The 27,057-nt window shown below is 44.0% G+C and overlaps 1 long non-coding RNA gene across 1 annotated transcript in view; it reads right to left on the bottom strand.

Moving 5' to 3' along the window:
- Positions 1-13,030, bottom strand: part of LOC137527973 (uncharacterized) — a 37,593-nt gene extending 24,563 nt beyond the window's left edge. The window contains exons 1-2 of the long non-coding RNA XR_011023248.1: positions 12,752-13,030; positions 5,860-5,922 (exon numbers count right to left, since the gene is read on the bottom strand). This is a non-coding gene — a long non-coding RNA (uncharacterized lncRNA). The remainder of the gene's footprint in view (positions 1-5,859; positions 5,923-12,751) is intronic.
- Between the last annotated feature and the right edge of the window lie 14,027 nt (positions 13,031-27,057).

The raw sequence follows: 27,057 nt of genomic DNA, 5'->3' as shown, positions 1-27,057 counted from the left end.
TTTTTGTTTTGCAAAACTTTCATAAGCATAATTCATGTAGAATAACATTCATTTCAATGCAGACATTTAAAATTAAACATTACTGGCGTACATGAAGATCACAGACATGAGATTCTGTACAGTAAAAATAAGGCCCCGTTCACAACTAAAATCGCAAAACGCTTGCGGGAGTGATTTTGCCACGATTAACGCAGAAAAATCACTGGAGACTGTAGCGTTTTCGGGGCGACCGCAATTAGCTGTTCTATACATGCTAATCGCGATCGCTAAAGAATCGACGCCAAAACGCTGCATGTAACACGTTTGCGATTATCGCTAATCGCAAAACGCCCGCAGTTAGAACACTGCCATAGCAAACCATGTGCTAAGCGGCTTGCGGTGAGCGGGAATCGTGCGATTTCCCGGTCAGATGTGAACGAGGCCTAAAGATTATTTTTCTTTATTAATGTTTCAGCAAATAGTGTTTTATCTCCCAGTAACACAGTGAGCCACTAGGAGGCGCAATTACCTGCTGAGCGTAAAGAAACCCTGTCATTAGGGACAGTCAGTGAGATGCCAATAATTCAGAATTCATGGAACGGTTGTATTGTTTGGGACAAAGGATTAGCGTATACTGGATTAGTCTTTTTTTTTTTTTCCAAAGATCGATCTGAATTTTCTGCCACAGCTTATAGTAATTATCAACCTCAAGAAAATCAATTTTCTACATTTTATAGAAAAATATTTTCATCGAAAAAAATGGGAAAGGTTTTGATTGAACTGTGTAACCATTTTAACCCCTTGCATACCAGCAGTCTCTGGCCTCCTTAAAGGGAACCTTAACTGAGAGGGATATGGATGTTTCCTTTTAAACAATACCAGTTGCTTGGCAGTCCTGCTGATCTCTTTGGCTGCAGTAGTGGCTGAATCACACACCTGAAACAGGCATGCAGCTAATCCAGTCTGACTTCAGTCAGAGCACCTGATCTGCTGCATGCTTGTTCAGGGGCTGTGGCTAAAAGCATTAGAGACACAGGATCAGCAGGGGAGACAGGCAAGTGGTATTTTAAAAGGAAAAATCCATATCCTTCTCAGTTTAGGTTCCCTTTAAAGGATACCCGAAGAGACATGTGACATGATGAGATAGACATGTGCATGTACAGTGCCTAGCACACAAATAACTATGCTGTGTTCCTTTTTTTCTTTCTCTGCCTGAAAGAGTTAAATGTCAGGTATGTAAGTGGCCGACTCAGTCCTGACTACAGTGTGACCCTCACTGTTAAGAAATTCCAGCTATAAAACACTTTCCTAGCAGAAAATGGCTTCTGAGAGCTGGAAAGAGTTCATAAATTTTAGCTCTGGCATACTTCAATGAATGTGTCATTGAGCAAAAACAATAACATCGTTAAAACTTAAAAAGTAGATTTAAACATAAAATAAAACTGCGGGATATCTTAAAAAGTCATTTTTAGGAGAAGGACGATAGCTAGGTACAATCGTTTATTTAATTCGTTTATTTTCCCCTCGGGTGTCCTTTAAGGACCAGCAACTGCTGATACCACAAAACGACGGTTACCGACGAATCACCACACGATCCCGACATTCTCCCGTAGCCGCAGGTCCTTCTCTCTGTCATCTATATGATGACAGAGCTCTGTGTACCGGTCAGGAGCTGCTTTTATTGGCTCCTGGCCCCGTGATCAATGTAAGCCAATGAGATTGGCTCCTGACCAGCTCACAGAACTCTGCCGTCATATAGACAGCAGGGCGAGTGAACTGCGGCAGATGCAGAGCGGGAGAACGGCAGTAGCGGCGGGTGCATGCGGCGGGCGAGCTGAAAGCTACGTCCTGTCAGAGCCCCGCAGCCACCTGTAGGAAGTGGATTTCAACTAGGGCAGTCCGGAAGCAGTTAAGTGTGCAAAACAAATACGTAAATAGCGGCACTTTCACACCAAAAACGCTGAAACGTAATGGGTTTGCGTTTTGGGATGTTCACTTTGTTGGTCTCAATTGAAACTCAGGAAAAATGCAGCAGAATTACAAGTGCGCTTTTAGTGCCCTGTAAGAAAATCGGACACGCATTCAGTATGAATACTTTCCCAGGATTGTAACTTTACTGTACTTGCGCACTGGGCCCATTCACTCCGCCTGCGTTCTGTTTCTTTTTTTGAAAAGGTGTGCGATTTTTCAAACGCAAGTACAGTAAAGTTACAATGGGAATTGTGGGAATACATTCATACTGAATAGGTTTTCAATGTTTTAAAAAGGCAATCTTAGTTCTGCTGCATTTTTCCTGCGTTTCGATTGAGGCCAACATAGTGGAAATCGCAAAACGCCAAATGCAAAACGCGTTTACAATTGCACTTTGTGATTTTTGGTATGAAAGAGCCGTAAAATGCTACTTTAATTAACCCTGCATGAACATTTACCGTGAGAGTGAAGTGGACCTGTCTTTATTGGAGGTAATCCATAAGATATAATCCATGTTACATGAAAATTTTAAGTAAATTGTATGCAGTTGTATGGTGTCTGATCTGTACATCTGTGCAGAATGCAAACATTCATGGCTTATGTATGTATTTATAAGAGCGCAGCCATTCCACAGCATTCCCAACAGAAACAGGCAGATAAGAGACTCAACATTTGCGGCCAGTCAATGGATTGTTCCAGGTGTGAAAAGTAGTCAGGCCTGGAACCCACTGGAGCGATTTTTTGAGCGTTTAGGGAGGTTTTCAAACCGCTAGCGATTTCCCTAAGCGCTCAGCTAATGTTAATGGATAGGCCAAATTCCACTGGAGCGATTGCGATTAGCAAAGCGCAGGACATGCAGCATTTTTGAGCGTTTTGCGTTAGCGTTTCTCCAATGGAAAGTATGGCGCTGGCATAATCGCTCATGAATCGCTATGCAGAATGGTTTGCTAGCGTTTTTAAATGACTGTACACTGTAAAAAAAAAAAACTAAAATTAATTAAAAGGACCAATCAGAATTAAAAACGCTAATCGCAAATCGCTACACAATCGCTGGCAAAAAGCTGACACTTTTTACAATCGCTAGCAAAATCGCCAGAAAACTCTCATGAAATCGCTTACAAAATGTAACAGGGGTTCCTGCTCTGTTCTCCTGTAACAAAAGTAGTAACAGGGGTTCCTGCTCTGTACTCCTGCAACAAAAGAAGTAACAGGGGTTCCTGTTCTGTACTCCTGCAACAAAAGAAGTAACAGGGGTTCCTGCTCTGTACTCCTGCAACAAAAGAATAACAGGGGTTCCTGCTCTGTACTCCTGCAACAAAAGAAGTAACAGGGGTTCCTGCTCTGTACTCCTGCAACAAAAGAATAACAGGGGTTCCTGCTCTGTACTCCTGCAACAAGAGGCTTTCTGGGCAGTCTACACTGCCGAGGTGCTGCCATTTTCACGGTTGCAAAGAATAGTGACTGGCACTTTTTTCGAAGGAAATTTTTAACTGGCTGCAGACTGAAACGTTGAGAGGATTTTTAATAACAAAGTCACAATGGCCCAAATGCAATTCACTTCTCTCCTGTGCTTTCTCCTAGGAGATAATTGTGCATCTTCAATTTAAAATAAAAAGTGCTGTCAGTCTTTTTGGACTTTTGGGGTCTTTTGGAAAATAATTAAAACCTAGTGTTAAATGATTTTGATTTAACCCATTAGGGCTTATCCAGATTATGTTAGGGTTTTGTTTGCATTTTGAAACCATGAACAAAAATGTATGGTTGTTAAGATACACATGAATGAGACATGTGACAAGAAGCTGCAGTACCCCCAAGAAGCATTGTGAAAAGGCAGCGTTGGCACAGCTGCAATCCTGGTTACATGGCAAATCGCTCATCAATCGCTACACAGAGTGACTTGTGTGCGATTCTCAATTACTGCAAACTGTAAAGAAATAATTATAATAATTTGAAAGGACCAATCAGAATTAAAACCGCTAATCGCAAATCGCTTTCACAATCGCTGGCAAAAAGCTTACAACGCTTAAAAATCACTACTAAAATCTCTGAAACAGACTCATGAAATTGCTTACAAAACGCTCATTAAAAACGATAGCGATTGCACTAGCGATTTGCGATTTGTAGTGGGTTCCAGGCCTAACTCACACATTATAGACTGTGAACTGCAGTGGAGATTGGACATAGACTATAAGGGCTCGTTTCCACTAGTGCAGTGCGAATCCCTGGGATTCCACCGCTGACGAAATCGCATGCGGATGCGATTCCGCGTGCGTTTTTTGCCGCGAATTCGCATGCGATTTCGCATAGGCAGGGTCTATGCGAATTTAACCATGTCACTGCCTGACTCAATTTGTATTACTTTTCATGCAAAAAACGCACGTGCGTTTTCCCTATTAAATACATGGGCTGCGATTCGCCTGCATTCCTCACGCAGGCGAATTCTGCAGGCCCTACCGTGCAGAAAAATCCTGCACAGAAAAACGCACGAAAACAATGACAAGTGGAAACAGTCCCATCCACTTTCATTGCCTATGCAAATTCGCCCTAGTGGAAACGGGCCCTAATACAAAGCCTGCATGCAGCGAGTTAGAAGAATAACACGATCCGTTACAACGCAGGACTGTGAATAGGCCCATGGACTTGTATAGCCAGGGAGTCCACTTACAAAATTATTTTGCAACACAACTGAGCACTGTGAACAGGGCCTTAAAGGGATACTGTAGGGGGGTCGGGGGAAAATGAGTTGAACTTACCTGGGGCTTCTAATGGTCCCCCGCAGGCATCCTGTGCCCGCGCAGCCACTCACTGATGCTCCGGCCCCGCCTCCGGTTCACTTCTGTAATTTCTGACTTTAAAGTCAGAAAACCCCTGCGCCTGCGTTGCCGTGTCCTCGCTTCCCCTGATGTCACCAGGAGAGTTCTGCGCAGGCACAGACCATACTGGGCTTGTGCTATACACTCCTAGTGACATCAGCGGGAACGAGGACACGGCAACGCAGGCGCAGGGGTTTTCTGACTTTAAAGTCGTAAATTCCAGAAGTGAGCCAGAGGCGGGGCCGGAGCATCGGTGAGTGGCTGCGCGGGCACAGGATGTCTGCGGGGGACCATTACAAGCCACGGGTAAGTTCAACTCATTTTCCCCCGACCCCCCTACAGTATCCCTTTAAAGTTTGTATGCTTAAGTGTACTTAATTTGGATACCAAATAAACAGTTATTCTGTGACAGTACTGATAGCAGAGATCAGCACACACTACAGCTAGTTTACTATCTCCAGTATGTACAGCATAAGCGGTTACTCTGTGCCTGTACTGATGGTAAACTAGCTGCAGTGTGTTCTGATCTCTGCTACCCACAGTGTGTACAGTATAAGCTGTTACTCTGTGCCTGCACTGACAGTAAACTAGCTGCAGTGTGTGCTGATCTCTGCTACCCCCAGTATGTACAGCATAAGCTGTTACTCTGTGCCTGTACTGACAGTAAACTAGCTGCAGTGTGTGCTGATCTCTGCTACATCCAGTATGTACAGTATAAGCTGTTAATCTGTGCCTGTACTGATAGTAAACTAGCTGCAGTGTGTGCTGATCCCTGCTACCTCTAGTATGTACAGTATATGCGGTTACTCTGTACGTGTACTGATAGTAAATTAGCTTCAGTGTGTGCTGATCTCTGCTACCTCCAGTATGTACAGTGCAGTAACAGTACAGTGTACAGTGTGTGTACTGATCTCTGCCAAAAAATGTGCTTATAAAATGTTCCCACTGCCTCTGCACATTAAATCATATATACACCAACATTGTAATACATCAATGTTACAAAATGACTGACAGATTACTAAACTTTTTTTGTAAACTTTTGAGTCTGCAGTGATTACAATTACAGTTCAGATAGACAACAATATAAATCACTCACCTGTTTTTCTATCTTCCCATCGACTTTCCAAGCATCTCGCCAGCTCGATATCTTCTCATGTCACTGTGTGGGAGAAAAAAAAAAACAAAAAAAACACCATGTAAGTGATTTTATTAGCCAAACTTTTGTGGGAGAAAAATATTCCTGTTTTTAATTGTGTATTTTTAGAATTGCTCCGCTACTACGCTGAGCTTTACAGAAGGTCGAAGACATTAATGTGATTTATAGAAAATACCAGTCAACACAGAGGCGCATAAATAATATGAAAATATGGAGGACGTGCGGCTTTTGGCAAGTGTGAAATTTTACCAGCTGAGTTTTCTGGAGATAAAAAGAAGAATTTTGACTACTATGCAGTAAAGAAAAGGAAAAAAAAGATTTTCCTAAAATAGATCAAGTTGTAAATTATTACAAAAAAAATTATTTTACAATTTTAGATAGAGAGTGGTAATTAAAAAATAAAGATAAAGTTTTTCTTTTAAAACTTACAACATCCCTTCAGTTTATGCTGAGGACGCAAAAAATGGTGAATTTGAGATGATTTTTTTTTTTTTTGAAGAGCTCAGAATGACTGCAGTTGTAAGGATTTAAAAGTTGAATTTCTTCCCAAGAATGACTCAGCTCTTCAGCCCATTCCCATGGTCAAGTCTTGGCAGCACCAACGCTTTCATCTGTCCTTGTCTAACTTGCCGATTCGGCCCGTGAGATCGGAGGGAGGGGAATTTTTTTCGAATCTGTCAACACGTTCTGTTACATCTGTTTAGGTACAGCCATTACAAAAAGAACAGGATGTAACCTGAAAAAAAGTGGAGTTCTGTCTACAGCACACGATAAACCTTAATAGCCATTTATCCAAAAACCACAAATGCATTCCATAATTTTTTATTTTTTTTTTACATACCCTTATTTGTGACAACTATTTTTGAAATCAGGGGGATTTTGTTTAGTGCAGAATTTTCCCATCAAAACTTTTCAAGTTTTTTTAGATGGCTGAGGGAGAAGTTGTCGACTCGTGGGAAGAAATAAAAGTTGATCCCTCCCCCTTGTAGAACTTAAAAATGCAAAAACGGAGGAAATAAAAAATAAATTCAATTTTTCTTTTAAACTTACAAAAATCATTTCCATTTATGGCGTGAGTTTTTTTTTTCACTGGAATTCTTTAGGCAGATTTGAGATTTTATGAATTCATCATGGTTGCAGTTGTATTAATCTAAAGATCGATGGTGGTCGTGACAATGGCCTCAGCAGCCACGGTAAGCACTTGGCGGTGCCAAATGTCTCTACTGGCGATGTCTGACTTGCCGATTTGAGGCCCATGAGCTGAAGGGAGGGGATTGCTTTTTAACATCTGTCAACACATTTTGTTACATACGTATAGGTAAATCTCGAGCAATGAGTCCTGACCTACCTATAAAAAAATAAACAAAAAATTCTTCTGTCTACAGAATTCACCAACACATGGTAAACCTTAATACTCATTAATATGCAAACCACAAATGTATTCCACATTTTTAACGTGTCCTAATTAGTGAACCTTGGTTGTTAAGTGTGGCATTTCTCTATCAAAAGTTTACAGGTTTTCATGGCTGGTTCAAGGGGGGTGGGGAGAAAGAAAGTTTTTTGACGTGATGAAATCAGTTTCATTGTTTTTCTCTAAACTTTCAACACACACTTCTCAATATATGGAACCAATTAGGTGGACCCTCTTTCAGAAAAGCCAGCCTAAAACCACATTAGAGGGTTCTGTGGTCCCTTAAGATAGCGTGAGAAAAGTTACAATGAGAATTGTACCGAACAAATAAAAATATAAAAAATGCCAGATTTTCTCATCGTAAAATGCGTAACTTAATAAAAAACTCCACCCTCCTCCCCTATACATTACATTCTCTACATTGGAATGTTTTTTATAAAAAAAACAAAACAATATACCTTGCTGAAAATGAAGTTCCTTTGGCAGTACTATGAAAAGTAGCAGACCATCAAAAAGTTGATTTGTTTAACTCTGCCTACACACAAGAAAAAGGTAGTTTCTGATTGGCCGTTGGCTAACGCAGACCTAATAACTCATGAAAGACTCTACAAAAACAACACTGCAGAATTAAAAGTTGGGGAACACCGGGCATACAAATATCCAAAAACTACACATCTCTAAGGGCTGGTGCACACCAAAACCCGCTAGCAGATCCGCAAAAGGCTAGCAGATTTTTAAACGCTTTTTTTTTATTTTTATGAGGCGTTTTGCGGATTGCTGCTGCGGTTTTCAGTATAGTAGATTTCATATATTGTTACAGTAAAGCTGTTACTGAACAGCTTCTGTAACAAAAACGCCTGCAAAACCGCTCTGATCTGCCGTTTTTCAGAGCGGTTTGCGTTTTTCCTATACTTAACATTGAGGCAGAAACGCATCCGAAATCCAAAAAATGCCTCACCCAGGCATTTTTCGTTTCTGCAAAACGCCTCCCGCTCTGGTGTGCACCACCCCATTGAGATACATTGACCAAGCAGATCCGCAGCCGCAAGCGGATCGGAAAACGCCCAAAAAGCCGCTCGGTGTGCACCAGCCCTAAAAACAGAAAAAAGGGGGGAAAAATCTGCAGTCCTGCTCAAGTGTCCAAAATATTTTACTTGGCAATTCTGATTGTGCGCAATTCAAAAAGAATGCGAAGAAATTTTATCTACCGGGAAATATAATTCTACATAGATTTTCAGTATAGTTCCACTGAGCTGTCTACATTACCATCAGTCGCTCCATACGTGTTGTAGATGTTCAACTACATTGGGTACTGGGTTAGAGATAGAGGTGTGTTGGGTACACACGTTACGTTTTTTCGTGCGATTTTGCGACCAGATCGTTTTTTCGGCACGATTCCACACTCGATTCTGCGCTCAATTTTCTTAACATCATTCGTTTTTCTTATCTTTTTGCCTTCACCGCTATGAGAAATTGAGCGCGGAAACGAGCGGGAGCAATATCGGACGTGACGGATTTTATCAATCGGATCCATCTATCGCATGGAAAATCGTACTGTGTGTATTAGGCATTACACATTTATGGCCTCAATTCACTAAGCAGTTTAGACTAGTCTACAGATGGTTTTTAGTCTACTGATGTCAGTTGCATCAAAGGGGAATTCACTATTACCAAATGTTTAGACCTGTTTTTAGACCTGGTTTAAAACATTTGGTAATTAGGTGGGTGAAGCAGGGGAAATGATCAAAAGATGCAATTCACAAACTGGTAGCTATGACTGGCATCCTTCTCCTCTGATGAGCTCTCCTCTGCATACAATTAAACTCCTGCATAATTCATTCAAAAGATTCCATCCTCACATCTGAAGGTGCATTCACACATCAGACTATAGTCTTTGGAAAATGAAAGATCATAGACCAATCTTACCACCCTTCATGTAGTATGAGAGCCATACTCTACACAGTCTATTCTATGGAGCTGAACTCCCCATCAGAAAAGCTCTTTGCAAGATGCTGCACACACAGATGCTGCACACACTCAAAAGATCTGTAGCTGCAAAATATCTGTTCCTGCCAAAAATCCATTCCTGCAAATTGCAATGATAGTCTATGAGATCTGCAGATCCTCATACACACATGATTTAACTGACATTCATCTGCAGATCAGATCCACCAAGGTGGATTTTCAGATCTGCAGATGATTGTCTGATCTGCAGATGAATGTCAGTTAAATCATGTGTGTATGATGATCTGCAGATCTCATAGACTATGAATGCATTTTGCAGGAACGGATCTTTGGCAGGAACAGATCTTTTGCAGATACTGATCTTTTGTGTCTGTACAGCATCTGTGTGTGCAGCATCTTGCAAAGATTTCTGTCTGATGTGGAGTTCAGCTCCATAGAAAATACTGTGAAGGTATGGCTCTCATACTACATGAAGGGTGGTAAGATTGGTCTGTGATCTTTCATTTTCCAAAGACTATAGTCTGATGTGTGTATGAGCCTTCAAATACCTCCCAGAATTACTTTACCTACAGAAATCAGCTGGTCTAATCTCTGTCAGAAAAAGTGGGCGTGGTTACTGCTTGTTTGCCTTTGTGAGATGTGTAATTACTGAATGTTAGACCAGGTCTAAAAACGGGTCTAAAACATTACACCAAACCATCAGTAGACTAAAAACCATCTGCGCTGCGTAATATGTTAGCGCTTTATAAATACAATAAATAATAATAATAATCTATTAGACTAGTTTAAACTGCTTAGTGAATTGAGGGCTATTGACCGAAATGTAATTATCTTTTTTCTTGTGTTTTCTCCAAGGCGATATTTTCAAAACTTGTCAGTATAATGCCTTTTAAACCTGCAGCGAGCAAGAAAATACTCAAAATAATTTTGATAGTACTTTTTGGTACTTTTTGCAATTGTAAAGTGTTGAAAAGTTATTTTAAAGAGAAGGTTAAAAATTATCTCCTAGAAGAAAAGGTGAATTCCATATCGGCCAATGGGCCATACGCCATTCGTTTTTTCTCCTAAGTTTTCTCCTGACATTTTCACACCTTGTTATAAAATGCTTTTTAAACCACCAGCAACCAAGAAAATACTCAGAATAATTTTGATGGTACTTTTTCGCCAACTGTTGGGTACTTTTGAAATTGTAAAATGCTGAAAAGTTATATTAAAGAGAAGATGAAAATTATCTCCTAGGAGATAACTAAGGAGAAAAAAATGACGGGCCTTTGACCTATATGCAATTCGCTCCCCCAACCCCCCCCCCCCCCCCCCCCCCCCCGGAGGTTTTGCTAAGTGATATTTTCAAACCTTGTCAGTAAAATTTGTTTTAAACAGCAAGCAAGTACTATTTAGTGCTTTTTCAATTGCAAAGTGCTAAAAAGTTTTTCTTAACAGAAGATTAAAACTGTATCTGCTAGGAGTAAACTTAAGAGAAAAAGGGAATTGAATAGGGGTCTTCTCCTTGGAGATACTTTTTCATCTTTTCTTTAAAATAACTCTTCAGTACTTTGCAATTGAAAACATACCAAAAGGCTCTACCACATGGGACCCAAGCACATAGCCAGGGCCGGAGCTACTATAGGAAAAAATGGGCAATTGCCCCAGGGCCCCAGAGCCTGTAGGGGCCCCCAAGGTGTCCCTTCCCATCTTAACTGTTGCTCCCCAGGGACTCTGCAGAGTCTGTTAAGTTGGGAGGTGATTGGGGGAGGGTCAGCAGCCAGCTCAGGGGCCCAGGAGGGAAATTTGGCTGCAACAAAGGGCCTCTAATGACGCTTTTTGGTCGGGGGTGTCTGTTGGGGGGCCCCCAGGCTAATCTTGCCCTAGGGCCCAATTGTTACTTGAACCGGCCCTGCACATAGCAGATCTGTTGGAACTTTATGCCCCTCCACGCACCCTCCGCTCTGCCAACAAGATGAAGCTGATTATTCCCAGGATACACTTAACATTTGGTGCTCGGGCCTTTTCCTACGCAGCCCCTACTCTATGGAACTCACTTCCACAATCAGTACGAGAGGCTCCTTCTCTAGACAGCTTTAAAAAAAGGCTAAAAACTCACCTCTTTTCCCGAGCCTTTGAGACTGCATAACGCAGGGTCACAGTTATTGGAGTCCCCAGGGAGAAAAGCGCTATACAATGATTATTATTATTATTATTTAAAAGAACTATCAAAATCATTTTGAATATTTTCTTAATTGCTGTTGGTTTGAAAGGCATTGTATTGTCAAAGTATGAAAATATCACCCTGGAGAAATCTCAGGAGAAAATGGTAATTGCATATGGGCCAATAACCTAATTGTCATTAATGTTAGCTTTTGGAATGTATATTTTTGTTTTAAGCATTTATGCTGGGAATATTTTTCTCTCTCCTGGTAAACAGAGAGGTACAGACTAACCAGCAAGCTCATAGTGATCCAGAACTCATTGGAGTGTGTAAGGTGCTACAATGGTCCTAAAAGCCCCCTTACTAAGATGTTAAGAAAAACAAGTTTGCTTTCTTAAAACAGAAATAATTTGCGATAATTCAGGTTGGAGTGAGCTTGAGATGTCTCCCAGTGCATTATAAACAGAAAAAGAAAAATTATCTCCTAGGAGCAAACTCAGGAGGAAAAAGGGAATTGCATATGGCCCATTATGTTTACTAGGAGAGGAAAAAATATTCCCAATATAAAGGCTTAAAACAAAAATATACATTCCAAAAGCTAACATTAATGACAATTTATTAGGTTACTGGGCTATTGATTTAAGTCTATTTTGTTCACTAGGGGGAAATATCAGTTTCTTGGATGATAAATAAATAAAATGATGTGTATAGTGACATAATTTACCACTGGCGATGTACCACTTTCTAATGTTTTTGTCATACTCCACAATGAACTTAGAATTGGAAAAACAAAATACTTAGAACTGGTATCTCTTAGGGCCGTATGCAATTGACTTTTTCTCGCTCCTAGGTGACATTTTCACACCTTATCAATAAAATGTCTTTTAAGCCACCAGCAATCAAGAAAATATTCAGAATAATTTTGAAGGGACTTTTTCACCTTCTTTTTTAGTACTTTGTTAATTGCAGAGAGCTGAAAAGTTAATTTAAACAGAAGATGAAAAAAAAAAAAAAAACACCTCCGAGGAGAAAACTTCGGGGAAAATGTGAATTACACATGGGCCAAAAAATGTAAAAAAAAATCTCTGTAAATTAAATATAAGGTGCCCAGCTCTTGGTAGATAACTAATTAAAATCTTAATTTAAAATTGGCCTTCTAGGTGACTAACATGGCTTAAATGTCTTAATAAATAGAACTATTAAAACAATTATAACGGAACTTACGGAAGTAGGAAAAGGCATTCTGGGGATCAGGAATGAATTTGATCGCTAATTTAATGTGGAATGAGGTCAGAAGAGCGGGATATTACCTGCTGGGGGAGACACGGGACTGGTGTCCTCTTGGTGGTAGTTTCCATGATGCTGGGAGGTTGGTGGCCTTGGCTTGCAGAAGCCAAGCTGGTCCTTGCTGTGGTCTCTTCATGGTGCCCCTCTGGAGAAGGTGGTGATCTCCTCCTGCTTCAGCCTGGAACTGCTTTAAATCGTCTGTGGTGTAACTTTAAAGCTCTGAAATGGATGGTTTTATGCAGCTCTTCCTGTATAAATCAGGACTGGGTTGGACAATCCGGGAGAGGATATCCTGTGTGTGTTTGAGGCTGATAAAGTTCTCGGGCAGAACAAACACTTAAGGCTACAAACACGAGAAGCTGATGAGAAGACACTCAGTGCTGGGCTGAAGAGGGGGAAGATCAGTTTCCCTCCACACTACTTCCATGTTTGTCTAAGGCTTGGGATGTCCAGGAGGAGGAAATGGCGGGAAGCAGAGGGAATAGGCCAGACACCGATGGCATGTTTCTTGGTTGGGTTATGTCACTCGCTTTCCTTGAAGAAGAGGAAGTTCCCAAGTATCAGGTTAAGCTTCAGCAGGGCCCGATGTTTATGTATTTCCTGTGGTGGCCATCTAGCCTGCCCAGCAGTGATAGACAAGAAAAAGCTGTGGGCCAAAGCTGTGATATACCAAGTGCCACTTCATCCCCAGGTTTTATGTGCCAAGTATCAAAATATGAAGTGGACCTATATAATGAAGAAAAAACATTTATAAATTCGGTTGCATTTGGGAGAACCACAGTTAAGCCACGTGGTTGCCAGAGAAACATGGGCACATGTGTGACGTCACACATGCAGGAGCGCTACAATAGGGGCTGCAGCCCCTGCCCCCCTGCGGCCCGCTCAGGGCAGTTTTGGGGGGCTGGAGGGGTCGCAGCATGAGGAAAAAGCCACAGCCCCACTCGGCGGGGAGGGGGGACGGTCCCCCCCTCCCTCACCTCTGTGCTCCCCTCCAGCATCAATATTAGTCTCTGTGCAGACGGCGGGCAGATATGTATATGTGCCGATGCCCACCACCTGCACACATGCTAATTGATGCTGGAGGGGAGCGCAGAGGTAGGGCGGGAGGGGGGGGGGGGGACTGTCCCCCCTCCATGCTGATTGTGGCCATGGCTTTCCCCTCCAGCCCCCCAAAATGGCCCTGAGCGGGCCCCGGGGGGGCAGTCAGAATCTCTGCAGGGGGGTCCGGTGGCTCCTAATTACGCCCCTGCACACATGCACCCACTTATATGGCTGGTAACCACACAGGGCGCGTGTATGCAGAGCCTAAAGCCAGCGGCACACACAGACAGGTAAAGTCTGGGCATTGGGGGTACAGCATCGGGCAAGCCAGGCGTCACTAGGCCGATTCCGGATCGATTTCGGCATGAAATTGATCCTTAAATCGGCTTGCTGTGTATGGGCAGCCAACAGATCTATCTCCAATCCGATTCGATCAGAGAGAGATCTGTCTCTTGGTTGATCTGCCCATACATCTGATGTATGGGCACCCTTATGTTTGGCCAATCACTGACCAATGTTACCACCTCCATGTAATGTAAAGCTTTACCTACACAATCTGCTCATAGTATTCAATATCTGTCCGTCCTCATGCTACATGGAGGGGGTAAAATTGGTCAGTGATCGGCCGCCTGATTTGATCATAAGGATTAAATCTGGTAGTTATAAATGGTGACACATGACTGCCTGATTGATTATTTTCTTTAATTTCCGGCTAAAATTGGTTGACGGGATCAGGATCAGGCAAGCTGGGAAATCTCAGCCGCAAGGGTTCGATCAGTTGCAGATTTCCTGACGACTGGCAGACCCCGGCCAGTCTCCCCCTAAGTTTATGTGTACGCTGCGCCCCTTCCCCCCCCCCCCCCCCCCCCGAGCCCGTGGTGAGTGCGTCGAGACTCCTCCCCTCCTCGTGTCGGCGCCTTTCTCCATTGCTACTCACCACGGGCTCAGCGGGGGGTGGCTTGGGGGGGGAGGACCGAGGAGGGGACGACACTTTACATGGGAGACCCGTGCAGCGCTAGGACAATATCCAATAGATTTCTTAGGACTGTTGATGGGCAGTGAAATGCCTCTCAAAGTCTCACAACTGCTCACTGCTGCCTGATAACTGCAGAGATAGGGACTAGATTGTGAGCTCCTTTGAGGGACAGTTAGTGAAAAGACAATATATATACTGTACAGCACTTCGTAAGATGTCGGCGCTATATAAATGCTAAAACAACATGTCACTGACTGTCCTCAGAGGAACTCACTATCTAATCCAGTCATAGTCTAATGTCCTACCATATTTTTATTATGTATTTATATAGCAGTGACATCTTCTGCAGCACATTACAGAGTACATAGTCATGTCACTGACTGTCCTCAGAGGAGCTCACAATCTAATCCTACCATAGTCATAGTCTAATGTCCTACCATATTATTATTATGTATTTATATAGCACTGACAACTTCTGCAGCACTGTACAGAGTACATAGCCATGTCACTGACTGTCCTCAGAGGAGCTCACAATCTAATCCTACCATAGTCATAGTCTAATGTCCTACCATATTATTATTATGTATTTATATAGCACTGACATCATCTGCAGCACATTACAGAGTACATAGTCATGTCACTGACTGTCCTCAGAGGAGCTCACAATCTAATCCTACCATAGTCATAGTGTAATTCCTACCATATTATTATTATTATGTATTTATATAGCACTGACATCTCCTGCAGCACATTACAGAGTACATAGTCATGTCACTGACTGTCCTCAGAGGAGCTCACAATCTAATCCTACCATAGCCATAGTCTAATGTCCTACCATATTATTATTATGTATTTATATAGCACTGACATCATCTGCAGCACATTACAGAGTACATAGTCATGTCACTGACTGTCCTCAGAGGAGCTCACACTCTAATCCTACCATAGTCATAGTGTAATGTCCTACCATATTATTATTATGTATTTATATAGCACTGACATCTCCTGCAGCACATTACAGAGTACATAGTCATGTCACTGACTGTCCTCAGAGGAGCTCACAATCTAATCCTACCATAGTCATAGTGTAATTCCTACCATATTATTATTATTATGTATTTATATAGCACTGACATCTCCTGCAGCACTTTACAGAGTACATAGTCATGTCACTGACTGTCCTCAGAGGAGCTTACAATCTAATCCTACTATAGTGTAATAAATAGCGGAGATGCCGCCGCGTGGGCAAGCGGCATGGTGGCTATCTCCGCGTCCCAGCCAGCGGCTTCTGCCAACATAATGTTGGTTTGCCTGGTCCTTCTAGTGCACACAGAGTGAGAGCTATGCCCGCGCGCGCCAGGCGACAGGACCTTTATGCTAGTAGAAGGAGAGTCAGCTGATCAGACCAATCAGCTGACTCCAGCTATTCTCCGGATTGGCTGAGTGACTGGGGCGGCGCTGTGGAGCGCTTTTGGTATATATAGGACTTGCCTGTCAGTTGCAAGTTGTCTGCTGTTGCAAACATTTACGTGTAAGCGTTCAGACCTGAGTCAGATCCCACAGTGTGTTAGAACCAGCCGGAGCTGGGAATTCACACTGAGTCAGATTCTGTTGAAAGCTTTAAAGTACTATTGCTTGCTACTGTTTATATGTTAGACTAGTTCCCAGGTGTTGAGACCAAGGACCTCACACCTAAGACTAGGAGATTGCTACATCGCTACTGTTTATGCATTAGACTAGTTCCCAGGTGTTGAGACAAAGGACCTCATGCCTAAGACTAGGACTGAGATACGTTACTGTTACCTGTTATGACCTTTGGCTTTCCTGACTACTCTCCTGTCCTCCGATTCGGTACTTCCGCCCATCTGATTATCTGTTGCCAACGTTGCCTGTCCCTGGATACCGAATCAGTCTTCCGCCTCTGTACTTTATCTGTCCGTGTGTTGCCGACCTGGCTTGTCTGACCTTTCTGGCTGTCACCTAGCCCTTGGGTGATCAGCCTTACTGTACATCTGTGACACTTGCTCTTCAGGTGGTTACTAGCTGCAAGATCAGGCCTATGGTCTCCGGCTCCTCTGGAGACCATCTTGCAGCACAGTCAGTGGGTCTCTACCTCTCTAAGGTCCACTGGCTGCAGTACAGTCTGATTCCCTGCCCCTCAGGGAATCCCTAGCTGCAGACCAATTCTCATCGCATTACTCCAGTCAGTGATCCCTGCTCCTCAGGTATCCACTGGCTGCAGTACAGTCTGATTTCCTGCTCCTCAGGAGATCCTCGGCTGCAGGTCTATCTGAATCACTCATTCCATTATACATCATTATCTGGCAGCACAGTCAGTGGGACTCTGCCCCTCAGAGGTCCACTGGCTGCAGTGCAGTCTGATTCCCTGCTCCTCAGGGAATCCTGGGCTGCAGTAGTGTCTGTATCTCCAGCTTCTTGGGAGATAATCTCTCCAATTACTGTTGCACCAAACACTATACCACATTGGGTGTCCTGTGTCTAGCTATACTAGTATTATTGGTGATTCTGCAGATCACCATATAATCAGGTATAGCATCTGTATTATTGGTATTACTGCAGATCACCAATAATCAGAAAAATCTGTGTTGCTGACACCAGTCGTTACACATAGTCATAGTGTAATGTACTACCATATTATTATTATGTATTTACATAGTGCGGGCATGTTCTGTAGCGCTTTGTAGAGTATAGCACCCTTCCCCCTCTTTTCTTTTATACTAGCGAGCTGCTGCTGATGAGGTCACATGACTTGCAGGGGGATCATTAGCTACATCCAGTGACTGGTGGATTGTTGCACCATTTCCCAGAATGCACTGCAGATCGTGGCTGGACGACGTATAAAATGGCCTGATCAGCGGTATCTGTTACCTCTCCTCTGGCGATATTTACATTCTCTTCCATTAGAGCCCATAAACTGCGCTCGGCAATCTCCTGCGGCTTTACGGAGGGATTACATCACGGCGGGGAAATGTTCGCCAGATCCCCGATAGTGGAATCACCCCGTCCATCACTGCCCCCCACTGCAGAGAACAGGGGGGCCCCTTCTCCACGGAGGAGACCACACGGGCGCTCAACCAGCAACCAAAGACTACTCACTTTCAATGGTTTACAGTTTTACTAACTTGTAATATATATATATATATATATATATATATATATATATATACATATATACATACATACATACTGTATACGCACAGGAAAATCGGACGCATATGAGAAGTGGACAAATCGGTCGCCGCCATTGACTCTAATGTTAAATATCGGCTATTGGGCGCAAAACTGGATGAATTGGGCGCCGTTACTGTTTCACGCCTATTATTTATCGTTTTTAGAATACTAAAATAGAAAATATTGTATAATATTTGTTTTCACAATTTTTTACAAAAATTATTGTTTTAACTTTTAAATATTTTGATATTGTACTTTTTTTTTTTTTTTTAGCAATTATACATTCGTTTTTAGAATTATGATTACATTAATTGTCGTTTTGACAAGTAATTAACTTTTTTTTTGTAATCCTTTTTACATTCTTTTTGAGATCTTTAATTTTGGGGGTCTTTTTTTTTTTATATTACAATTATGTTCATTATCGTTTTAACATGTAATTTAACGTTTTAATCATTTTTACATTTTTAATTTCGAGGTCATAGAGTAATGCTACATACTGTACACACTTGAAAGATAAATGAAAGATCACAGACCAGTTTTACCCTCTTCCATGTAGTATGAGAGCCATACTCTACACAGTCTATTCTATGGAGCTGAACTCCCCATCAGACAGAAATCTTACCCCCTTCCATGTAGTATGAGAGCCACACCTACACAGTCTATTCTATGGAGCTGCACTCCCCATCAGACAGAAATCTTACCCCCTTCCATGTAGTATGAGAGCCATACCTACACAGTCTATTCTATGGAGCTGCACTCCCCATCAGACAGAAATCTTACCACCCTCCATGTAGTATGAGAGCCACGCCTACACAGTCTATTCTATGGAGCTGCACTCCCCATCAGACAGAAATCTTACCCCCTTCCATGTAGTATGAGAGCCACACCTACACAGTCTATTCTATGGAGCTGCACTCCCCATCAGACAGAGATCTTACCCCCTTCCATGTAGTATGAGAGCCACACCTACACAGTCTATTCTATGGAGCTGAACTCCCCATCAGATAGAAATCTTACCCCCTTCCATGTAGTATGAGAGCCACACCTACACAGTCTATTCTGTGGAGCTGCACTCCCCATCAGACAGAAATCTTACCCCCTTCCATGTAGTATGAGAGCCACACCTACACAGTCTATTCTATGGAGCTGCACTCCTCATCAGACAGAAATCTTACCCCCTTCCATGTAGTATGAGAGCCACACCTACACAGTCTATTCTATGGAGCTGCACTCCCCATCAGACAGAGATCTTACCCCCTTCCATGTAGTATGAGAGCCACACCTACACAGTCTATTCTATGGAGCTGCACTCCCCATCAGACAGAAATCTTACCCCCTTCCATGTAGTATGAGAGCCACACCTACACAGTCTATTCTATGGAGCTGAACTCCCCATCAGATAGAAATCTTACCCCCTTCCATGTAGTATGAGAGCCACACCTACACAGTCTATTCTATGGAGCTGCACTCCCCATCAGACAGAAATCTTACCCCCTTCCATGTAGTATGAGAGCCATACCTAACACAGTCTATTCTATGGAGCTGCACTCCCCATCAGATAGAAATCTTACCCCCTTCCATGTAGTATGAGAGCCACACCTACACAGTCTATTCTATGGAGCTGCACTCCTCATCAGACAGAAATCTTACCCCCTTCCATGTAGTATGAGAGCCACACCTACACAGTCTATTCTATGGAGCTGCACTCCCCATCAGACAGAGATCTTACCCCCTTCCATGTAGTATGAGAGCCACACCTACACAGTCTATTCTATGGAGCTGCACTCCCCATCAGACAGAAATCTTACCCCCTTCCATGTAGTATGAGAGCCACACCTACACAGTCTATTCTATGGAGCTGCACTCCCCATCAGATAGAAATCTTACCCCCTTCCATGTAGTATGAGAGCCACACCTACACAGTCTATTCTGTGGAGCTGCACTCCCCATCAGACAGAAATCTTACCCCCTTCCATGTAGTATGAGAGCCACACCTACACAGTCTATTCTATGGAGCTGCACTCCCCATCAGATAGAAATCTTACCCCCTTCCATGTAGTATGAGAGCCACACCTACACAGTCTATTCTATGGAGCTGCACTCCCCATCAGACAGAGATCTTACCCCCTTCCATGTAGTATGAGAGCCACACCTACACAGTCTATTCTATGGAGCTGCACTCCCCATCAGATAGAAATCTTACCCCCTTCCATGTAGTATGAGAGCCACACCTACACAGTCTATTCTGTGGAGCTGCACTCCCCATCAGACAGAAATCTTACCCCCTTCCATGTAGTATGAGAGCCATACCTAACACAGTCTATTCTATGGAGCTGCACTCCCCATCAGATAGAAATCTTACCCCCTTCCATGTAGTATGAGAGCCACACCTACACAGTCTATTCTATGGAGCTGCACTCCCCATCAGACAGAGATCTTACCCCCTTCCATGTAGTATGAGAGCCACACCTACACAGTCTATTCTATGGAGCTGCACTCCCCATCAGACAGAAATCTTACCCCCTTCCATGTAGTATGAGAGCCACACCTACACAGTCTATTCTATGGAGCTGAACTCCCCATCAGATAGAAATCTTACCCCCTTCCATGTAGTATGAGAGCCACACCTACACAGTCTATTCTATGGAGCTGCACTCCCCATCAGACAGAAATCTTACCCCCTTCCATGTAGTATGAGAGACAAGCCTACACAGTCTATTCTGTGGAGCTGCACTCCCCATCAGACAGAAATCTTACCCCCTTCCATGTAGTATGAGAGCCATACCTACACAGTCTATTCTATGGAGCTGAACTCCCCATCAGATAGAAATCTTACCCCCTTCCATGTAGTATGAGAGCCACACCTACACAGTCTATTCTATGGAGCTGCACTCCCCATCAGACAGAAATCTTACCCCCTTCCATGTAGTATGAGAGCCATACTCTACACAGTCTATTCTATGGAGCTGAACTCCCCATCAGACAGAAATCTTACCCCCTTCCATGTAGTATGAGAGCCACACCTACACAGTCTCTTCTATGGAGCTGAACTCCCCATCAGGCAGAAATCTTACCCCCTTCCATGCAGTATGAGAGCCACACCTACACAGTCTATTCTATGGAGCTGCACTCCCCATCAGACAGAAATCTTACCTCCTTCCATGTAGTATGAGAGCCATACCTACAGTCTATTCTATGGAGCTGCACTCCCCATCAGACAGAAATCTTACCCCCTCCATGTAGTATGAGAGCCACACCTACACAGTCTATTCTATGGAGCTGCACTCCCCATCAGACAGAAATCTTACCCCCTTCCATGTAGTATGAGAGCCATACCTACAGTCTATTCTATGGAGCTGCACTCCCCATCAGATAGAAATCTTACCCCCTTCCATGTAGTATGAGAGCCACACCTACACAGTCTATTCTATGGAGCTGCACTCCCCATCAGACAGAGATCTTACCCCCTTCCATGTAGTATGAGAGCCACACCTACAGTCTATTCTATGGAGCTGCACTCCCCATCAGACAGAAATCTTACCCCCTTCCATGTAGTATGAGAGCCACACCTACACAGTCTATTCTATGGAGCTGAGCTCCCCATCAGACAGAAATCTTACCCCCTTCCATGTAGTATGAGAGCCATACCTACACAGTCTATCCTATGGAGCTGCACTCCCCATCAGACAGAAATCTTACCCCCTTCCATGTAGTATGAGAGCCACACCTACACAGTCTATTTTATGGAGCTGCACTCCCCATCAGACAGAGATCTTACCCCCTTCCATGTAGTATGAGAGCCACACCTACACAGTCTATTCTATGGAGCTGAACTCCCCATCAGATAGAAATCTTACCCCCTTCCATGTAGTATGAGAGCCACACCTACACAGTCTATTCTATGGAGCTGCACTCCCCATCAGACAGAGATCTTACCCCCTTCCATGTAGTATGAGAGCCACACCTACACAGTCTATTCTATGGAGCTGAACTCCCCATCAGATAGAAATCTTACCCCCTTCCATGTAGTATGAGAGCCACACCTACACAGTCTATTCTATGGAGCTGCACTCCCCATCAGACAGAAATCTTACCCCCTTCCATGTAGTATGAGAGACAAGCCTACACAGTCTATTCTGTGGAGCTGCACTCCCCATCAGACAGAAATCTTACCCCCTTCCATGTAGTATGAGAGCCACACCTACACAGTCTATTCTATGGAGCTGCACTCCCCATCAGATAGAGATCTTACCCCCTTCCATGTAGTATGAGAGCCACACCTACACAGTCTATTCTATGGAGCTGCACTCCCCATCAGATAGAAATCTTACCCCCTTCCATGTAGTATGAGAGCCACACCTACACAGTCTATTCTATGGAGCTGCACTCCCCATCAGACAGAAATCTTACCCCCTTCCATGTAGTATGAGAGCCATACCTACACAGTCTATTCTATGGAGCTGAGCTCCCCATCAGACAGAAATCTTACCCCCTTCCATGTAGTATGAGAGCCACACCTACACAGTCTATTCTATGGAGCTGAACTCCCCATCAGACAGAGATCTTACCCCCTTCCATGTAGTATGAGAGCCATACCTACACAGTCTATTCTATGGAGCTGAACTCCCCATCAGACAGAGATCTTACCCCCTTCCATGTAGTATGAGAGCCACACCTACACAGTCTATTCTATGGAGCTGCACTCCCCATCAGACAGAAATCTTACCCCCTTCCATGTAGTATGAGAGCCACACCTACACAGTCTATTCTATGGAGCTGCACTCCCCACCAGACAGAAATCTTACCCCCTTCCATGTAGTATGAGAGCCACACCTACACAGTCTATTCTATGGAGCTGCACTCCCCATCAGACAGAAATCTTACCCCCTTCCATGTAGTATGAGAGCCATACCTACACAGTCTATTCTATGGAGCTGAACTCCCCATCAGACAGAGATCTTACCCCCTTCCATGTAGTATGAGAGCCATACCTACACAGTCTATTCTATGGAGCTGAACTCCCCATCAGACAGAGATCTTACCCCCTTCCATGTAGTATGAGAGCCACACCTACACAGTCTATTCTATGGAGCTGCACTCCCCATCAGACAGAAATCTTACCCCCTTCCATGTAGTATGAGAGCCACACCTACACAGTCTATTCTATGGAGCTGCACTCCCCACCAGACAGAAATCTTACCCCCTTCCATGTAGTATGAGAGCCACACCTACACAGTCTATTCTATGGAGCTGCACTCCCCATCAGACAGAAATCTTACCGCCTTCCATGTAGTATGAGAGCCACACCTACACAGTCTATTCTATGGAGCTGAACTCCCCATCAGACAGAAATCTTACCCCCTTCCATGTAGTATGAGAGCCACACCTACACAGTCTATTCTATGGAGCTGAACTCCCCATCAGACAGAAATCTTTGCAAGATGCTGCACACACAGATGCTGTACACATTCAAAAGATCTGTTCCTGCAAAAGAACCGTTCCTGCAAATTGCATTCATAGGGCTTGATTCACAAAAGAGTGCTAACTGTTAGCACGGCCGTTTTCGCGCGAATTTTCGCATTGCGCGCGATTGCGAAGTTTCGCAAACCTGAATTTTCGAGCGAAAACTATATCGATTTCACGGGAAAATTCACGTTTGCGCGTGAAAACATTATCGTTTCACGCGAAAATTCACGATCGCGCGCAATGCGAAAATTCGCGCGAAAACGGCCGCGCTAACAGCACTCTTTTGTGAATCAAGCCCTTAGTCTATAATATCTGAAGATCCTCATACACACCTTGCTTAACAGACAATCATCTGCAGATCAGATCCACCAGGATGGATTTTCAGATCTGCAGATGATTGTCAGATATAGGTCTCGATTCATAAAAAGCAGTGCGATAAAAAAATCTTGTCGGGAAAATACCGCACTCGGTATTTTCCCGGTCTGTGTGCTAATTCATAAAGATTTCCCCAGCTGCCCTTGAAGGTCGGTAAATTACCGCAGCCCATTGAGCGGTAGAGTAGAGCAGTGTCCCGATTCCCTCTTTGCCCTGCAGAAATGACTCACACAGACGGCTCTCTCTGGCTCTCTCCACTGATGACTCACACAGACTTCGGCTCCCTGCACTTTGCATTCATCAGAGGTGTCAGTAACTTGTTAACGCCTCACCAGAGATGTCGGTAACTATCCTCAGGCTTACCGCTTGTTGCAGGCTTTATGAATTGACATTTGCTGACAATTTACTGACATGTGTTGGCGGTAACTACAGCCAAGTCGGTAATTTATCTCCCTGGTCAGTAATGTCAGCTTTTCATGCGGTAACAGCCTTTATGAATTGACATTTTGCTAAGTGGTCGGTAAAGTCTGCTGTTTTCAGCATTACGCATGAGGTAATGCTTTATGAATCAAGGCCATTGTGCTCCCGCAGAAGCGGTGTGTACACCATGAAGTGCATTTTCCATTTGTGACGTCTAAATAAAACTGTGAAATTTGAGCAACTGTAAAGGTAAACCAACACCTTTCTTTGTAAAATGCTTTATAATGATTTTAACCTTGGAGGAAGGGGGGGGGGGGGGTAGTATTCCGTCTTTCACCCCTATTGAGGGGTTAGAAATTTTAGCCTTTTTTTGGGGAGGAGAAGTGATCACCAACCTGGTTAAAGTTTAAGTGGAGATGGTATTTTCCCTCAAGTGATTGTATAGGTTGTGAATTTAAAGGAATTCCGAGCACCTCTCATGGGCATGCCTTTAAAGAGACTCCGACCAGTCCTGCAAAGTTCCCTAAAGGGGAACTGAAGTAAGATGTATACGGAGGCTGCCATATTTATTTCCTTTTAATCAATACCAGTTGCCTGGCAGCCCTGCTGGTCTATTTCTCTGCAGTAGTATCTGAAGAACACCAGAAACAAGCATGCAGCTAGTCTTGTCAGATCTGACTTTAAAGTCTGAAACACCTGATCTGCTGCATGCTTGTTCAGGGGCTATGGCTAATAGTATTAGAGGCAGAGGAACAGCAGGGCTGCCAGACAACTGGTATTGAGTAAAAGGAAATAATTATGGCAGCCTCCATATACCTCTCTCTTCAGTTCCCCTTTAAAGATGCATACCTTTCTGTAGCCTGTGCTCTCCTCTTTCATTTGATGCCTGAATCGCCAAATTGTTTTCGGTAAATATCAATTTAAAAATCACGGCTGCCATCTTGGCTATGTTATAACTTCCAGGTCACCCCTGTCGTCTCTGTTAGAGAAGTGCATCACTGAATGAAGCAGGAAGAGGAAGTGACACGCATGGCCATTGCAAGAGGCTCCTGCAGAGGGGTCATAGCTTGACTTTGTTGGACGTCGTCTGGCTTAAAGGCATGCTCATGAGAGGTGCTCGGAGTCCCTTTAAGCAGCCTAAAAATGTGATTTAGTCGGTATGTGTTTTGTATACAATAAAGATAGCCATACATCAGGCAATGATGGGCAGATTCGACCAAGAGACAAATCGCTCTCTGATCCAATCTCATTAGAGAGATCAGCTGCCCATACATTGCAGGCTGATTCCCGACCAATTTCCTGCAGAAATCTCTCAGTAATCTCTGAGCCCACCGCCTCACTGCTGTCCCCTAGTGTATAAATGCGTATGTAATGTGAGCATTTATACATTACCTGTCCTGTGTCGCCGTGCCCATGTCTTCCGAATCCACCACTTTTCCATTAGCCGCTGCTGGCATGACGTGTATGGGGCTATCGGAAGAGGGGCGGAGTCAGACGATGGACAGGCACAGCGACACAGGACAGGTAATGTATAAATACACATATGTACATCTATAAACTGGGCGGACAGCATTTGTCCCTCATCCTGATATCTCTCTACATTACCGCCTTACCCGATCGACCACGACGGCCCAACATCTTGCGGCATTTCCGATCGACATCTTCAGCCTGAAATTGGCCACATGACATCGCCAATCTGACATGCACTTGACGACACCGATTTTCTTCCGAATCGATAATTATCAAATCGAATAGTCGATCAACCGCCAAGTCACCTGATGTATGGCCACCTTTAGTACATTGTGACACTACATTATACTGGGCTTCTGGTGTTCCTCTGTTACCTTCTTATCTGACTGCTTCTTATCTCCTCTTACATTCATTTGAAGGAGATCAAAGACCCGAGTGCAGGGCCGGACTTACCATAAGGTACTATAGGCACATGCCCACAGGCGCCTGATAATAGAAAGGGCGGCTCACTCTAGTCCTCAAGTGCCTTCCTTCCTCCTTCCCTATGCAACTTAATACTAAGGGTACCACTGGCAACCTAATACTAAGGGACACCTGTAGCTACCTATGATGGCCAAGGGAAGTAAGGGAGAAGAGACAGCTGGGACAGCCTGCACATATTTGCGGTGGGGTTCAGCCTTCATGAAGGGCGGAGTCTAGGGTGCCAGGACACAGTGGCAGCGCCAGGGGGGTGCTTTCAGTGCTGAAGCACCCCTAAAATTCTCTAAGCACCCCCAAAGCACCCCCCAGCGTGAACTGACTTTAATAGACGCCATGTCAGTTCACCGCAGCGGCAGAGCAGGGCTACGGTAAAATGGCGTCCGAAGCCCTGTTCTGGAGACTGAGTCTGCAGTGCAGGGCTTCGGGCGCCATTTTCCCGTTGTTAGGCTGAGTGGCTGAGATGGAGAAAGTCCAGAGACCAGTTGACCCTTCCACTAGGGATGAGGTGTTACCCAGATGCGGAATCTAAGTGACCACGGGTCTTCGCCAGTAACGACCCGAGGGGGTCGCCCTGGATTTCGCAGCCTAGTGCCCACCAGGTCGCAAACTGGGATAGCCTCACTAGTGGTTGAGAGAACTGATACCACACTGTGGAGATGATGAGGTAGTCCGGTAAACAGAGTAATCAGGCCGAGGTCGAGGCAGGCAGCAGACAGAGTAATCCGGGGTACAGGCCGAGGTCGAGGCAGGCAGCAGACAGAGTAATCCGGGGTACAGGCCGAGGTCGAGGCAGGCAGCAGACAGAGTAATCCGGGGTACAGGCCGAGGTCGAGGCAGGCAGCAGACAGAGTAATCCGGGGTACAGGCCGAGGTCGAGGCAGGCAGCAGACAGAGTAATCCGGGGTACAG

The sequence above is a fragment of the Hyperolius riggenbachi genome, chromosome 8 (genome assembly GCF_040937935.1).
Source record: "Hyperolius riggenbachi isolate aHypRig1 chromosome 8, aHypRig1.pri, whole genome shotgun sequence".
NCBI classification, from domain to species: Eukaryota; Metazoa; Chordata; class Amphibia; order Anura; family Hyperoliidae; genus Hyperolius; species Hyperolius riggenbachi.
This window is presented reverse-complemented; position numbering and strand designations above follow the sequence as displayed.